General features: G+C 41.7%; 1 protein-coding gene across 1 annotated transcript in view; it reads right to left on the bottom strand.

The window, feature by feature from the left end:
• ATP2B2 (ATPase plasma membrane Ca2+ transporting 2) overlaps positions 1-18,295 on the bottom strand; it is an 895,196-nt gene that overhangs the window by 559,115 nt on the left and 317,786 nt on the right. Inside the window, exon 3 of the mRNA XM_060239903.1 lies at positions 7,411-7,509. The gene's annotated coding sequence lies outside the window, so the exon portion shown is untranslated. The remainder of the gene's footprint in view (positions 1-7,410; positions 7,510-18,295) is intronic.

Raw genomic sequence — 18,295 nt, forward strand, 5'->3', positions numbered from 1 at the left:
GGTGGCTCAAACCCTATAAGGGAGTCCCCAAAAGGGGGGAAGTGGACACGCAGGCCTGTCTCCTCCCAAAGGATCTGCCCAGATGTGCAAAACTGCCAGCTGTGACAGAAAGTAAAACCCAGCAATCTGACACGCCTGCCTTTCCACTGTTTGTGTAATGGGGTGGGGAACCTCCTACAGCCCTCTCCTGCCCATGCAGCAATCTGGCCCCTTCAGGTGAGTCTTGGCAGATAGAGAAGTTTGGGGAGGTGACTGTGTAAAAACTCAGAAGTCAAGTCACCTATTTCATCTTTTGCTGTAAATTACAGACTATATGGCAGCATTTAATTTTTAAAAAGGAAAAAAGAAAGATCCACACCAACACAACACCAGTAGTATAATCTGGTCCTAAATGGTAATACAACTATAATACTACAATTGGAGCCAGGGTTAGGGTTAGAGGACTTATCTTCTTGTGTGGATGTATGCATCAGGGGTTAATGGCAACACTGCTGTGTTTTCAGTAATTTTCTTCATGCATATATAATGCCTAAGAGAGAGATTGTAAATATGCAGTAGATTAGAGGAGAAACAGAGCAAGCGAAGGAGCCAATGTAAGCACATGCCAAGTAAAACAGCTTAATTTCTGAAAAATAAAAAGCCAAAGAGAAATTGTGTCCTCCAGTAAGGTAGAGGTATAAACAGGGGCAAAAGGCTTTTGTGGGATACCAGCATAGCAACCAGGCTTTAGCAAAGAAGGAAATGATGTTTTATCTATAAAGGGAGACCACCAGTAAAATCCTCATCAGTGTTATACCCTTCTAAGCTCTTTGAGCTCCATGGGTTTAGGAGGATACAACTCTGTTTAGGATTGCATTGTGTAATTATTGACAGTGCATGCTGCAAAAGCCGGGATACATGGACAAGCAGAGCAATGGGACAATGGCTATAATGAGGCATATTTTAGGATGGCTGTTAAAATTAGAACCTCTGTCAGACTAATGGCTTTCTCTCCCTCAGTGATACTCTCCCTAAAACACCAGCATCAAATTGAAGATTGCTGCTGTCAGCTGATTGTGTTGATCACCTTTGGAAGGAAAGCCTACCTCAGTTCCTCTCAACAAAAAGTGATCAGTACTGTCAGTGCTAATAACAGAACTGCAAGAATCTGCTTTGTATTTCATCTTCAGCATCTTTCTAAACTCCTGCATACTTGATTTGGGAAAACAATGAGGATGTGGAATTATATATTGACTACAACAACTATGTTCAAATGAATATAATGAAAGAAGAACTATTGGTACAAATTCTTGCATTATTTTTGTGAAGTAGTTTGACTGCTATGATAGGTATGGTATAGTCATAATCATAGTCTAGTCTAGTAACTGCAAGGGGCAGCCTCAAGACATCATATGTTTGTTCGGGAAATAACCATATCACTCAAAATCATACATTATGATTCTATTTCAAATGCTATCAACCAATTTGGTACACTGCACAATCATGAAGAAACAACAAATACCTCACAAAATAAATAAGCTAGTGAATAAATGTCTGGTAACTATCTGGTAAACTATTCTTTAAAAGTTTTAGTTTTCAAATAGCTTTCTTCTTGTATTTGAAAGCTTCTAATTTTGTGAGGGTCCTGACCTGGATGGTTAGGCTAACCCAATCTCGTTATCTCTCAGATGCTAACCAGGGTCAGCCCTGGTTACTACTTGGATGAGAGACAACCAACAAAGTCCAAAGACAGGGAATGGGAAGCCACCTCTATTTGCAGCTGAGGGGCAAGGGAGGGACTGAGGGAGAGGGGAAGAATAACAGGAGTCCACATTAACTTGGAGGGAAAATGGCCACGGCCTTTATTAAGTACAACTGTAGGAGCACTGGTACAACACAGTGCAGTATCCACAATCAGGTGACCAGGCCCATAGCTAGGAAACTTTAAGTGGAGGGGTACTGCAGACAGTGGTGGGGGCCATAGGGCTCAAAAATGACATCACAAAAAGTAAAATAATAAAATAAAAATGCCTCAGGTCATTTCCTCCTCCCCACCCCCCAGAGAACCTTATTTATTTATCTTAAATTTCTATCCCGCCCTCTCAGCTGCCCTGAGTCCGCTTGCGAACAGTCACTTCCGACATTTACATTTATAGTTTAAAAACCAATACAATACAATTTCAATTAAAACATTCTAAACCTGTGGTTCCTTGGCTGCTGGCTCCAAACTTGTGTGCAGGAGAGGGTGCATTTTCTGCCTTCTGCTGCTACTGGGCCTTCCCCAACTCTGCACAGCCCCTCACTTCATTCCTCTTCCCCCCTCCTCAAGCAAATGGGTGGTGCTGGCCTGGTCTGCTCCTGGTGGTGCCTTCCAGCTGCTAGCTTCGGCACGGGGCTGCCCAGGTTGAGTGCTCGTTGGGCACCCCAGCTAGCCAACTAGTGATGCCAGTAACCACTCCTGCTCCCCATCATGGCCAGGCACAACCGCTGCTCCCCAGGACTGCCCCGGCACAGCTGCCCACCCACCCATCTTCCACCCACAGCAGCAGCACTCACCTGAAGCTGCTGCTGCCTGGTAGCTCCACTGGCCACCCTGAAAGCACACCCCTGTCACTGCAACCATGGCCAGAAAGGCAGCCAGGAGCTTCCAAGAGCACACTGGAACAGCAGCTAATGAGAGAAAACAGCAGCAGCTGTAATGGGTGGAGCTGTGTGCTTTCCATGAGGGTTAGGTGGAGGGCCAGGACCATATGGGTCACATATAAGAACATAAGAGAAGCCATGTTGGATCAGGCCAATGGCTCATCCAGTCCAACACTCTGTCATACAGTGGCCAAAAACCCAGGTGCCATCAGGAGGTCCACTAGTGGGGCCAGGATACTAGAACCCTCCCACTGTTACCCCCCAGGCACCAAGAATACAGAGCATCACTGCCCCAGACAGAGAGTTCCATCTATACTATGTGACTAAAAGCCATGGATGGACCTCTGCTCCATATTTTTATCCAATCCTTTCTTGAAGCTATCTAAGCATGTAGCTGCCACCACCTCCTGTGGCAGTAAATTCCATGTGTTAAACATCCTTTGGGTAAAGAAGTGCTTCCTTTTATCCATTCTAACCCAACTGCTCAGCAATTTCGTTGAGTGCCCATGAGTTCTTGTATCGTGAGAAAGGGAGAAAGGTACTTCTTTCTCTACCTGCTCTATACCATGCATAATCTTGTAAACCTCTATCATGTTACCCCTCAGTTGACATTTCTCCAAGCTAAAGAGCCCCAAGTGCTTTAACCTTTCTTCATAGGGAAAGTGTTCCAACCCTTTAAACATTCTAGATGCCCTTTTCTGCACTTTTTCCAATGCTATAGTTACAGGCCTGAAGGCAACCCACCTGTTAGCTGATAACACAACCCTTCACCCCAGTCTACCTACTTTGAGAGCACCACAGCATGACAAATCCAGGGGTTCCACATGGCCATTCACCACTGTGTGGTTCCTTTGTCGAGGGTTGGAACTGGGTGCCAGACCCCATGCTGGGCATAATGTGGAACAGCTCCATCCTCAAGACTCTTTATAGGAGTCCCCAAACCAAGGAAGGCAAGCATGCCTGCTCAGCCTCCCCCAATTTGGATCTGGATTTGGGGGACAGAGCCTGGGGAGGGCAGGATTTGCAGAGGGAATCCCAGTGGGGTATAATGTTACAGAGTCTACCATCCAAAGCAGCCATTGTCTCCAGGGGAACTAATATTTGTAACTTGGAGACAGCTGTAATTTCAGGACATCTCCAGCCACTACCTGGAGACTGGCAATCCTAGTGGCTATAAATGTCGAGTAGCAATAGCCTTTGATGAATGCCTTAGTTCCAATTTATATCAAAGCAAACAATACTCTCTGGACCTCATTTTCTCAGATGTAAGTATATAATCTGTTAGTAGACATAAGCAGGGCTTTTTTGTAGCAGGAACTTCTTTGCATATTAGGCCACACCCCATTGATGTAGCCAATCCTCCAAGACCTTACAGGGCTCTTATTACAAGGTCTACTGTAAGCTCCAGGAGGACTGGCTATATCAGGGGTATGTGGCCTAATATGCAAAGGAGTTCCTGCTACAAAAAAGCCCTGATTATAAGTGAGTGTGTGTGTGCCTGTGTGTGCATGTAAATACAAAATTTCAAAATTAGATACATAATATGATTGCCCAGTCCATCCAAAGCAAGATTTTCCCTGTTTTTCTTTCCCTTTACTGACTGAGCCATAGGTTCCCAAGTTTCCTTCCCAAATGGCTAGAGTGTCCAGAAAAACCATAGAGTTTCCCTGGAAGCTCCTAGAGCTGCCGACGCATGACATCGCCGGCACAAAGATGTTATTTACAAGTGATGTCATCACACCGGCAATGTCGGGAGGGGATCCCCTTGCTGGCCCAATGTAAGCTCATGGGTTGGGGACACTCAAGACCTTTTTATATTCCAAATTAACAAAATATTTTATTCAACATAGAGGGGGAAAGGTGAAATCAGGGGTAAAATTTCTGAGGTAACTCAGTATAGATAACTCTGAGGTAAAATCAGTACATGCACAGATTTTAGTTTTTATGTTTAAGTTTTTCACAGTAACTTAAATTTTAAAAGCTGAGAGGCTTTTGATATAGAGTTTTCCCCAAACACTCCGGTACATTTTCTTTGAGTATTCTCTAACTCAAAGATTTCAGGTTTTCACGGCTGGTAACATCATTAGGGTTTGTAGAATCTTTCGGGATCAAGTGCCGTGTTCTACAGGAGAAAGTTTTCCTTCCAGACGTTTCGTTACTGTTCTCAGAAAACTTTCTCCAGTAGAACACGGCACTTGATCCCGAAAGATTCTACAAACCCTAATTCTCTAACTCATTTGGTTTCCAGAAGGCTAGTACCCTCTTTCCAGTCCCTTCTCTGGAAATGGCAGTACTTGTCTTGAGTTTCTAACCACACCAGACCAGGGATTTCTGCACTCTTCAGAGTTAACTCCTGGGACTGGGAAGGGAATTTCCTTTTCTTTCTAGAAGATCTATCCCATTTTCCTTGACCCGAATGGGAGTCTTTGATTGGCTGTATGTTCAGGACTGTCAAAAGGAAGTGCTACATCACATACTGGACAGCTAATTTTTGTATAAACTATTACAAGAGGTAACATCCACTGGTTTAAGAGGCTTTAAAAAGAGATTAGACAAGTTTAATGGTGGTTGACTGGTTCATGAGTGGCTGTTAGCTCTGAAGACCACACAGAACTTTCATGTTCAGAGAGTATACCATTTGGTGGAGGCAACTGTGTGGGACAGCTGTTTATTTTATTCCTTGCAAGTGGGATTCCCAGAAGCATCTGGCTGGCCAGTGTGGGAAATAGGACATTGGACTAAAAAGATCTCTGCTATGATCCAGTAAGCCTATAATTTTATTCTTATGAAAAGTTCATAGCATATTGTTATCCTATTCTCATTTTTGTAGAAAGCTTTAAAAATATAATTCAGTGATTCCTCTGCTTCATCTGCATTCTCATTAAAATGCACACTTTAAAGCTGTAATATCTCATAATGAATGAATAGTATATGTTAAATTTTAAAAACACATATGCAAGGGAAACAGGAGACTGAAATAAACTGAACTGAACAAAATTACTTCTAAGGATACCTGTTTAGGATTGCACCCATAAGCTCTAGTTGGGTCTGTTCTCTTTGATCTGTAAAGATTCTGTACCTTCAGCCTGAACAAGAGCTATTATTATTTCCCAGGTCATTTCAGTAGCCCAATGTCTGTCTGTCTGTCTCTCTCTCAGGAGGCAGGAAAGGAGGGAAGAGGAAGGAAAAGAGAACTGTAACTAGTTGGATTTAAGCAATAAAAGGAAGCCAAGCTGCTTGTTTTGCTATAGTATTTGTTTTGCAGCAGGATCATATGAGGCTTGGATGGAATTTTTGTCCAGGAGCCTATGGTGGCTCTTGGTAGCCCTGGTGACTATTATTCCTATATTTCAAATTGATAAAGCTAATCACCACATCATGTAAGATACATATTTAGATTCATTTTTATACTTGCCTCTGAGACTGCTGTTGGACATAGAATTTGTGACTAATTTATTTGCAATATGAAAAGCAGAATCTCCTGCATAATTAAATAAAGCCTCATTTATAAAAATGCCCTATATTGTCATCTATGCTCCATCATATTGATTATATAGAATGAGGTACTATCCTCTTGAACGGTACATCTTCCATGATAGCACAACATCAATGTAGTGTTCTGTATATAGCACTCAAACTTATGCTGCCTTCTGACTACCTGAATCTTAGAGTGTCTACTTGTCATTGCAATCGATAAGACTGTACTCATACATTTTTAATAGCCAAGGTTACACAATCCTAAAACCACTTCCTCCAGAGCAATCACTTTGTAATCATTGAGTAGGTTGTTTGAGAACTGCCATTTCCCAGTTCATTTAGCTTATGTTGTCAAAAACAACTAGCATTATCTCACTATGGTAAAATACTTTATTTCCATATCCCTGAAAGTTTAGTTAATTACTACATTTATCTTACACCATTCAGCCAAGGCAGAACTTCAGTTCAAATGTACATACATTAAATAGTCTAAAAAGGTTAATCATGTAATGCACAAAGTCTAAAACCTTTTTATGACAACTTAAACATCAAAAATGATTCAAAGAAAGTATTTGTATAGCTGTCATTAAAATACTAGTCACATCAAGGACTGATTTTGTAATCCCTGGATTTTCACCTTGAATAATTCATTACAATTGAAGTGTTAAAATAACTGCCATTTGATTGCATATCTATATATCTTTAGATATTCAGTTCAGACATCATGCAAAAACCATTGCTAACTAAACTAACTATGGTTAGTATAATTGTCTGAACACAGGCCATTCTACTAACTATGGCTAGTGTGGGTTTATCAAACAAGGATTTGAAGCTAGGATATGAAGTTGGTTTATGAACCAGAATTAGTCTTAACTACAGTTTTATGCTATGTCTGAATGCAGACATCCTGGTTTAATCCTACTTTAATCCTGCCATGTTTTCTGAGCCAATGCTCTCCCAGACTACAAAGAGACGAAAATGAAACAAACATTTGTTAAATCAGACCAGAATCTGAGCGATTATCTGCAAGCTGAATTCATTTTTCTCCCCCCCCCCCCCCCCGTGTGATATCAGAACTGAGCCATAGTGTTAGCTTTTTCCAGTTTTAAATGCCTCTCCTTTAAGAATCTAGAAAGAAATAAGATGATCTATTATATGGGCCAGAACACCAGTCTCAAAAAGAAAGTTCTCATTTTCAGTAAGCAAGCCATTACCATTAGCTTGACAGATTTCATTTTACTATCAGTCAGATGTTTATTTTCAAAGATTACTTAGACTGCTCTATAAAACTGAAAACTTTATACAACTCACAGTGCTGGTTTATCCTTAGAAAAACAAATGAGCTTCATAAATGGGAACTGGAGTCACATCACCAATTTCTTCTGCAGTAAATCAATCTTGATGTCAAAACTGGGGAGGAAGTAACAAGAAAGACATTCAAGATAAAGACCAAATGCAAAGTAGAAGAACAAACAGCAGCAAGCTATAAATGAGCTATAATATGCAGCATGAGATAGCAGGGCAACACAATTAGGAAGTTTCTAGCTATATTATCAAGAACATCTCTCTTAGTATCCGAGGACTCAGTTGCCTTAAACACAAGAAATTATTCAGTCTTGCTTACCTTAAGATATAATATATACAAATATCTGAGCAGTCATATATTTTAATAAAAAATGATTCTCAAACACAATCTTTGTAGTTGTCAAACCTCTAAATAGATACGCCATGGGTTGGATCCGACCAACTTTTCTACTGGTGAAAACAGCAGAAGAGGATCCTCTTTGACCATCAAAAAGACTATGCTGAGGATCATGGAATCTCCTTGGACAAAAACCAGATGAGATTCAGTGAAAAATCACACTGGATCCAACCCCATTCCCTTTATTTCATTTTTAGTTCAGCTGTAGAAAAAGAATTTTCAAACACAACACAACCCTTGAATCAATTCATGTTTCAATCAGTCCATAACTATTATATGAAGCTTTCGTTGTACTGGTCACACACTGTTTTTTCTTCTACATGCTATCTTGCGTTAGCATTTACATATAGCACAAACAACATTAAGGAGACTAGCAGTAGATCCTGACCATGTTTAATCAGAAATAATTCTTAGTTGGGTTTATACCTTAGAAAGCATGGTTAGAATTACAGCCTATATAATTTTTAAGTCTCAAGAGACATGTTTCTGTTGCAAAAAAAGAACAACCCTGTCACAAAACATGTGACAATTACCATGCTGCTCAACCTCATTGGTGGCTGCTTGTGATAAGTTGCTAGTGCAAGAAGCCATGTGTCTTTTCTAACTTCAGCCTATCCTTCCAGCTCAATTGAAGGCTCATATCCAAAGCATTAAACTTGTTCACATATCAGGTATGGTGTATTTCACACACCTCCTGTTCAAAGTTCCATGTGGTCATTTCAAATGAAGTTTCTTTTTTGTATTAGAGCAAATTGAAGATGGAGGAGCCCCATGGCGCAGAATGGTAAGCTGCAGTATTGCAGTCCAAGCTCTGTTCACGACCTGAGTTCAATCCTGGTGGAAGCTGGGTTCAGGTATCTGGCTCAAGGTTGATTCAGCCTTCCATCCTTCCGAGGTCAGTAAAATGAGTACCCAGATTGCTGGGGGTAAAGTGTAGATAACTGGGGAAGGCAATGGCAAACCACCCCATAAAAAGTTTGCCGTGAAAACATTGTGATGCAACGTCACCCCAGAGTTAGAAACGACTGGTGCTTGCACAGGGGACCACCTTTTTTAAAACTGAAGACTTTGTAATAAACTATCTACAAATGTAGGTGGAACAAGTAAGCAAGAGGAACAAGAGAAAGCAGTAAACACCAAGATGCCCTCAGGGCCAGGGCCAAGTCCATACTTTCTATAGCATATGGCATATTCTTGCTACCAAATATTAAGTAAAAGTGGCAGCAGCAGCAACATCAGTACACCTTCCTCAAGTTCCATAATTTCTGAGTAGTTTTTCACCAATACCCTTAGCAAATTCAGTCATGCAAATTGTTTCCCCCCCCTTCACTCCTTATAAATGGGTGTGAATCCAAGTTAACTTCAAGACGTCAGGTTCCCTGACAATTGGGTCAGAATGTCAAATGGTTCTGCTGTATCGAAGGCATTCACTGATTCTGTTAACTTCATTCCGTGTATTGTCCTGCATTGCATACGAGAATACGAAGTATTCAATTTCCATTTTGCTCAAAACACGTAAGTAGTAAATAGACACCACACACACACATTATTAATGAAGGGGGCGTGGTCAGTAATGTCACTTCCAATGACATTGCCAGAAACTGCGTCAACCCCATGAATAATTAATGAAGGAGCATGGCCAGTGATGTCACATCTGGTGACATCACTGGAAACTGCATCATCAGGGTCATGGCCCCAATGACATCACCCAGGTCATCACCCCAGAGTCATGTAAACAGAAACTGTGTCAAATGGAGGACGGAAGTGACCTATTTGGGGGGCGCCACTGTGATGCAGGCAACCCGCATATTTAAATAAGCGCAACCCACCAGGAGTCCTGTCTAGCTCCACCCCCACGTGACCTAGCCCTGCCAGTCACCATCTATGCCCCACCATGATGTAGCTACCCCCCATATTTAATTAATTAAGCACCTCCTCCAGGAAATGACCTTACTAACTCACACCACATGGCATAGCCAGGCCAATCAAGTCTACGTCCACTCTGCTGTGACGTAGCAACCCTGCATATTAAGTGAGCAGGCCAGAAATCATATGTGTAGCCCCCTCCCCTGCCTCTTTCTCCAGCGCCACCCACTGCAGCTTCATTGAACTTCTGCCTGTGGCTCCCCAACCCGGAAAAAGGGGGCCGCCAATGAGAAGGCCTGAGTAGATCCATGTGACCCCTCTAAAACACACCCAGTCACCCCTGGCCAATAGCAAATGGGCTAGGGCCCACCCCCACCAGGTTATTTTAAGAAAGAAGCCATTTCTGCTTGAACACACGTGCACAGGCTCTTGCTGAGAACATGGAAACTCCTGCCAGACCCTTGGCACTTTCCAGCCCACCGCCATTGGTGAGACAAAATTTTAAAAGGAGATATGTGAGCAGTTCTGAGGATGAAGAATTTGTTCCCGCAAAACTCCATTCCCCGGGGCCTGTTTTTGACGAAGAGACACGCATTAGTATGGGCAGTGGTGAGACAACAGCTGACATGCTATCTAAAAATGGTGTTTCCCAAATTTTGCAAGGCCTCCTGAAAGATTTCCCAGATACACGGGAACTTATTCCCTATAGCACCCAGGTTTTCCAAGAGATTCCTGATTCCCAAGAGCTGATTCCAAGCGAGAAGTATGGCCACCTTCAAGTATGGCCACCTTCAAGAAGGGTTTAGATAGAAATATGGAGCACAGGTCCATCAGCGGCTATTAGCCACAGTGTATGTGTGTATATAATTTTTTTTGCCACTGTGTGACACAGAGTGTTGGACTTGATGGGCCGTTGGCCTGATCCAACATGGCTTCTCTTATGTTCTTATGTTCTAACTCTATGGCACAGGTAATTTGGGAAAGGGGGATGGGGAGTGGGGGAGTAGAAAAGGTTATTGGAAACAGACTTTGCATGGTGCCCAGCATACCCCCATGAAATGAAGAGCTGGTGGTAACAGACTGTAAACACCTACAAAAGGGTGCTTTTGAACCATCCTCTAAGAAAAAGAAAACTGACAATGCTGATGTGGATGTGTCTTTTAGCGACACATGTGAGCTCATGTTAAAATTGCTGGTGGCTACAACAGCTGGAATGCAAACACTTGTGCTTCATCCGATTTGCACTTTTTCTCATCTACAGTAGAGAGTTATTACATAGGCACAAAGTTAAAAATCATTTCCCCACAATATAAAAATTAAACATTAAGCTTGCTTTTTAAAATTAAAATCCAGAACAGTGAAGCAAAACTTAAAATTTACCAGACAGTGATTTCAAGCATCTCTTGGTTTCCAACAGGGATAAGGGAGGAGAGAAATTTTCCTTAGAAGGCCCATCATCATCATTGTCAGGGGCATACTGGCCTAACGAAAAAAAGTTAGCTTTTTCAAACTGTTTTTTTAAAGGAAAAATCCCTTAAATTCATTCAGAAAAACAATCTCCACCCTCACACACAAAGGCAAATCAAATATTTACCACATTGTATTTTTGAGTGTATCATTTTTCACCATACTTCACAGCCATGTGGCCTCTTCTGGCCTGCATATTAAAATGCCAAAAATATGAAATATAATGCAGCCATCCCATTTTTAAATTATTCCCCTCCACTCACCCCTCTTATAAAAACAACAGCAAACTGATTTTAAAACAGAGAGGAATGCAAAATATACCTTTGTTTTTTGAAGACTTTTCTTCTGCCATATTTGTACTTTTTCACCCCTAAGATTTAAAAAATATATTGAAAAGGACTGATCACAAATAAACCTTTTTACAGCATTAAATTATTATCCCCATTTATGAAGCTTAAGACAAACATCTCAAGGTAAAAAAAGTCTCCCTTTAGTGCCTCTCTGTGAGCTGGAAAAGGATGCGACTCGTCCCTTAATCTAATCAAGAAAAACTGAAACAGCTCATACTCCCCCCCCCACCCTCCCCAGCCATTCATTATCAGCCAAAGGAAAGAAATCTGCCTTTTTTAAAAAGCATATTGTAAAATATATAAAACAAACCTCTGCCATTCAAAAGAGCCACTATAAAGGGTAGCTAAATATCCTTGCAGCTTGCAAACGTCTGTTAAATAAAAAAACAGGAGTAGATCCCCTCTTTCTTCTCATTAAGCATGCTTGGGGCAAACAGGCCATAAACTAGCTGCTTTACAGGCAGTAAAAGGATTCAAACAGACAAAATCTACAAGCAGTATTAATTTCTAATCACTAAAAAAAGAGTAGCACATGGCTTACCTGCAGCCTCAAGGTAAAGATGTCTTCTGACCTCCTCCTCCTCTAGCTGAAAAGGATGTGACTCACCCCCTAATCAAGACCAACTGACCACTATTGTGTGTGAAGGAGCACTGTGATTGGTTCCCCCTGCCATGTGACTTGCTAATCCAATAGAAATTATTCATGAATTGTAAAGGTAACCAGGTTCCATCCATGTGACTGCAAAATCCCCCCCCCTTCCTTTCCCCTCCCACACAATCTTAAAAAAGAAGCAGCCATGGTTTCAGGAAGCACATGGGAAAGAGGGTAAGTAGTTTTTCAGAATACATTGCAATATACACTTCCCAAACTTTTTTTAAAAACAGCAGCCAGTAAATATGGAAACTAACCATCTTACCAATTTTTAAAATGCTGCCAGATTTAATCAGAGTTTAGCCCCCTCTCTCCCTCCCTTGCAACACTTCTTCCCAAACTTTTTTTAAAAACAGCAACCAATAAATGTGGGGACTAACCATCCTAAGAATTTTAAAATGCTGCCAGATTTAATCAGATTGCAGCCCCCCCCCCTCCCTCACAACCACCAGCCCTTCATTTCATGGCGGCATGCCTGAGCATGTAATAACAACACTGATTTCTTTAAAACGGTTCCTTTTTATTTACAGGCTTTTTTTCATTTACAGACAGTGAAAAAAGGAGTTGCAGTCTATTTACAAGGTTTATTTCAAAAACAGACAGTAAAAAGCAGCTGCAATCTCTCTCTTATTTACTACACAGAAACACCATTTTTTTGGCGCAGAAAAAATGAACGAAAATGCACATCTTTGATGTAGCCTTGAACATATTTAACCATTGAACTGTCAGAGTTTTTCAAAATTGTTTCAAGAGTTTTGCGTGAATTTGAGGCGTCTTCAACTTTATTTAATAATCAAATATTTGGTCCATATTCTCTTGCGTGAAGAACAGACATTTCAATGAATAGGCAACCGAGGTCACAACTTGCATTATCGAATTTATTGACATTTCATCAGTTACAAATTTCACCTTGCGGTCTACTATTTGTTCAGACCAAGAAACACATGCGTGAGATTTCTGTCTGGGCGATTGAAGCTGGCGTCCTTCACAAGAATCATATAAAAAATCATTGATACAATGCATCGTTATTGAATAGATCGCAGCTGACACTGCTGATTTCCATTTTCAGGGTGGTATTCAGTCAGAATCTTCAAAAACTTCCATGTTTAAAAGCTTTCTCATGGCTATGACTCGTTCCCCGGGCGTCATGCCAAATGGAATTTTTTGCTGTTCTGTTAAAAAGATAGCATTTATTTTAGTTTTACAAACCTTGACAAGCCCCCACACCCACCACACAACACTCAACAACTGGGGTCCATACCTGCGTGGAGATCTTTGCCTCTGAAGGAGTATTCTCCTCTGTGGCTTCAGCCAATTTTAAATCTGGAATTTGTGACTCAATGCAGGTAGAATACTATTAAAAGCAGATTTTTTTCAGTTAAAAGCACTATGCAAAGTCTGTTTCCAATAACCTTTTCTACTCCCCCACCCCACCCCCCTATCCCCCTTTCCCAAATTACCTGTGCCATAGAGTTCTCACTTGGAATCAGCTCTTGGGAATCAGGAATCTCTTGGAAAACCTGGGTGCTATAGGGAATAAGTTCCCGTGTATCTGGGAAATCTTTCAGGGGGCCTTGCAAAATTTGGGAAACGCCGTTTTTAGATAGCATGTCAGCTGTTGTCTCACCACTGTCCATACTAATGCGTGTCTCTTCGTCAAAAACAGGCCCCGGGGAATGGAGTTTTGCGGGAACAAATTCTTCATCCTCAGAACTGCTCACATATCTCCTTTTAAAATTTTGTCTCACCAATGGCGGTGGGCTGGAAAGTGCCAAGGGTCTGGCAGGAGTTTCCATGTTCTCAGCAAGAGCCTGTGCACGTGTGTTCAAGCAGAAATGGCTTCTTTCTTAAAATAACCTGGTGGGGGTGGGCCCCAGCCCATTTGCTATTGGCCAGGGGTGACTGGGCGTGTTTTTAGAGGGGTCACATGGATCTACTCAGGCCTTCTCATTGGCAGCCCCCTTTTTCCGGGTTGGGGAGCCACAGGCAGAAGTTCAATGAAGCTGCAGTGGGTGGCGCTGGAGAAAGAGGCAGGGGAGGGGGCTACACATATGATTTCTGGCCTGCTCACTTAATATGCAGGGTTGCTACGTCACAGCAGAGTGGACGTAGACTTGATTGGCCTGGCTATGCCATGTGGTATGAGTTAGTAAGGTCATTTCCTGGAGGAGGTGCTTAATTAATTAAATATGTGGGGTAGCTACGTCATGGTGGTGCATTGATGGTGATTGGCAGGGCTAGGTCATGTGGGGGTGGGGCTGGACAGGACACCTCCTGGTGGGAGGTGCTTAATTAAATATGCGGGTTGCCTACATCATGGTGGCGCCCCCAAAATAGGTCACTTCCGTCCTCCATTTGACGCAGTTTCCGTTCACGTGATTCTGGGGTGATGACCTGGGTGACATCATTGGGGTCGTGACCCTGATGACGCAGTGTCCGGTGATGTCATCGAATGTGATGTCTCTGGCCACGCCCCTTCATTAATTATGCATGGGGTTGACACAACTTCCTGTGATGTCACCGGAAGTGACATCATTGGCCATGTCCCCTTCTTTAATAATGCGTGGGGGTCTATTTACTACTCATATATCTTATTCTGTATACATTGGCATTTTACTTTCTGTAACTTTCTCAAGATACGCAGGAGGAAAATGTTGGCAATAGAACTGTTATCTGGTAGCTGTGGCAGTGTCTAACTTCAGCCAGATGTCCTTGAGGGTCCAGTGAAGACTCTCTATGCTGTACACATAACCCTGGGAGTCTAACTGATGGGGTTGGCTTTAACTCGCATGCCTTTTTGCTTGGTATACTATTGGTTCTATTTGTAAGTTACTGTCATCTCAGCAATGGCTTTGTAGCATGATGGCCCATTGTTCTGTATTGATCTCTAATAAACCTCTGACCATTTCATATGTGCTGAGTTGACTGGGATCAATAACTGGCAAAATCTCACACCAGATAGTTTGGGACAAATAGTTTCTTGCTGCATCGAATTGCCCGTTAATCAGTGTCCATTTTCTCCACAAATCAGCAAATGCCACCATGGTCCAAGGGAGATTTAAAAAAAAAAACTCGTCTTCAGAACCTCAATGCTTCCTTGCTTAAAATATTATATTCAAGTTATATTTCAGTTTCTAAGAGTAAAAATATCATATGCAAAAGCAAGAACAGGCTGCACCAAATCAGTCTACGATCCATTAGCTCAATATGATGCAATTCCTACTATTTACATATTGTATAGAAACAATGTATTATTCTTATAAAGGAATTTTAATCAAGCTTCATTGCCAATACACACCACAAGGTGGCAAGATTGTAAAAATAAAGATTAAAAAAGATTAGAAGTATATACAAATAATGTCACTATCTGAATTTTAAAATATCACTACACAATGCATAAAAACAGCCTTTGTGGACCAGACTAGTAGTCCTTCCAGTACAGTATTCTGTATCACACAATGGCCAACTAGCTGCCTGAAGAGCTAACAAAAAGGGTACACAGATCTAGGCTTTCCCATGATGTTACCTCCTAGCACTGGGTTTCAGAGGTTTACTGCCTCTGAATATGAATGTTCCCTTTACCATCTATGGCTAGTAGCCACTGATTAACCTATTGTCCATGTATCTGTCTAAGCCCCTTCTGAATCTATCTATGCTCAGTGAATTCCACAATTTAATTATTCATTAGGAAAAGAAGTCTTTCCTTTCATCTTTCCTTTACCTATTGTTCATCAACTTCATTGGATGTCCCCATGTTCTACCACCATGGGAGAGGAAGTTTATCTACTTTCTCCATGAATAATTTTATAAACCTCTATGATGTTCCCTCTTAGACTTCTTTCTTTCAAATAAAAAAAGTCTCTCCAGCCTTTCCTTGATCACTTTGGCTGACCTCTTATGTACTTTTTTCCAGTTCTGCACTATCCTTTTTGAGATATTGTAACCAGAACTACATACAGTATTCCAGATGCAGCTGTACCACGGCTCTGCACAAGGGCATTACAAAACTGGCAGTTTTAGGCTCAATACCTTTCCTAATAATCTCCAAAGTGAAGTTTGCTTTTGTCACTGCTGCTGCACTCTGGGTCAACATTTTCACTGAACTATGTATTATAATCCCCAAATCTCTTTCCATTTCAATCTCATACAGTTCAAACCTGAAATTGATTAGTACAAAAGTGTCAAATTGGTTTGTTATGAGGGCTAGATCTGACATAAATGAGATCTTGTTGAGCTGGGCCATGCGTGTCATAAAATGTAATGCAGGTAGCAGAGATGTAAATACAGACGCAAAGATTTTTTAAAACTTAAAATAAAACATGATTAAAACATCAGAACTCTTGCAGTATTTTGTTTATTTAGCAGTCTCTGATAACTGACACCTCTTGCTCTGAATTATTGCATCAAAATGTGGAAACAATGTCTGCATTGTAGCAATCTTAAGTATGCTATTCAGGTGTGTATCTGTAAGCTGCAATCCTACTTTTGATTGATCGATATTCATTACAGAAATCTCATGGTCAACGCTTTGAGTCTATGACCCAGAGGAAAACATGAAATGATTTGACATCATGAGTTTTTGTACATAAACTGCTTCCTGTGCTGGTCAAGAACATGGGAAGTCACTATGGCACAGTCTGAGGGCTATGTGTTTGTCTACAAAATGGTAGTCTTCCCCAGAGAAAAAACTATGATTTCTACAAGGCATTGCAAGAATAGAGAAATAGCCATGTACAGTGTCAGACCCAGAGTCAAGGAAAAGACAACTGAACTTCAAGATCTTTATTCTAGCTTCATGGGCATACACACGGGTTGTCAGAAATGACCTTCTTGCCAGTCCCTCCAACTTATAAACCTTTGCCCTGACCGTTATAATTCAAGCCAAAGCGCACCAAGCTAAAGCGGGGGTTTTGCGCGGGGTTTCTACTAGCTCTCATCACCACAGGTGTCGTTATCAGTTCCTGGGTCGCATCCCCTCCAGCCGTTGGCCTTGGTTGCATAGCAATTAACTAGCTCCCAGACATACCATCTTTTCTCCAGATAAACAGTAAACAACGAGTTACATCAAAGGCAGCATAGCTAACACAAGCAAAGTATTGTATACTGGATACATATGACAAGAGGAACAAAATGGAGTGACTCTTGACATTCTGCCCCCCCTAAGGCCCTCTTCCCCCTGGTTTGTTGGGATGTTTGCTGTAAAAGTCTTTAATTAATGCTTTACAGTTTGTATCTTTGGAACTGACCCATTCAACTTGACTTAAGGGGAAGTGAGTCTATTTGATAAGATAAAACAGTTCTCCATGTTTAATCTTGGCATCGAGAATTTCTTGCACTTCATGATGAATCTGACCACGAACCACAGTCGAGGGTAATGGTTCTGTCTGGGGATGCCAAAATGAGGCTTCAAGGTCTTTTTTCAAATAGCTGGCATGAACACAAGGGTGGACATGTTTAAAGGTTGTTTGGCAATTCCACTTCAACAGTTACCTTATTTATCATCCTTTTGATTGGGAAAGGCCCCAAATATTTCATCCCTAATTTTTTACAGTTCTGTGCGTTAGGTAAGTGCTTGGTTGAAATATACACCTTGCCGTCCACTGCTAAGTCCCAAAGTTCAGAATGTTTTTATTGTATTGGGTTTTGTAGGTGTCTTGCGCCCTCTGCAGTTGTTTGCTGATGACTATCCAGCCCCCAGCTATCCCTTGCCACCATTCTGCAAAGTCCGTGGGAGCAGACAAGGGGGGGCGAGCTCAGGGAATGCTTGGTCTCATATCCATACACTGCTTTGAAGGGACTTACTTTGGTGGTGCTATGCACGCTGTTATAAGCATACTCTGCAAAGGGCAGCAGGGCTACCCAGTTGTCCTGCTGGAAGGACATATAGCAGCATAAAAACTGCTCAAGCACCGTGTTGGTGCATTCCGTCTGTCCATCCATCTGGGGGTGGTAAGCGGAACTGAGCCCTTGCTCTATCCCTGCCAATTCACATAAGTGTGACCAAAATTTGGCAACAAATTGTGAGCCACGGTCAGAGACCACCTTAGCAGGAAAAGCATGTAGCCGAAAGGTGTGCTGAATAAACAATTGACCCAGCTGCTTCGCCATGGGAAGTTGTTCACAAGGCACGAAGTGAGCTTGTTTAGAAAAAGTGTCCAC

Source organism: Heteronotia binoei, chromosome 5 (genome assembly GCF_032191835.1).
Source record: "Heteronotia binoei isolate CCM8104 ecotype False Entrance Well chromosome 5, APGP_CSIRO_Hbin_v1, whole genome shotgun sequence".
Classification (NCBI taxonomy): domain Eukaryota; kingdom Metazoa; phylum Chordata; class Lepidosauria; order Squamata; family Gekkonidae; genus Heteronotia; species Heteronotia binoei.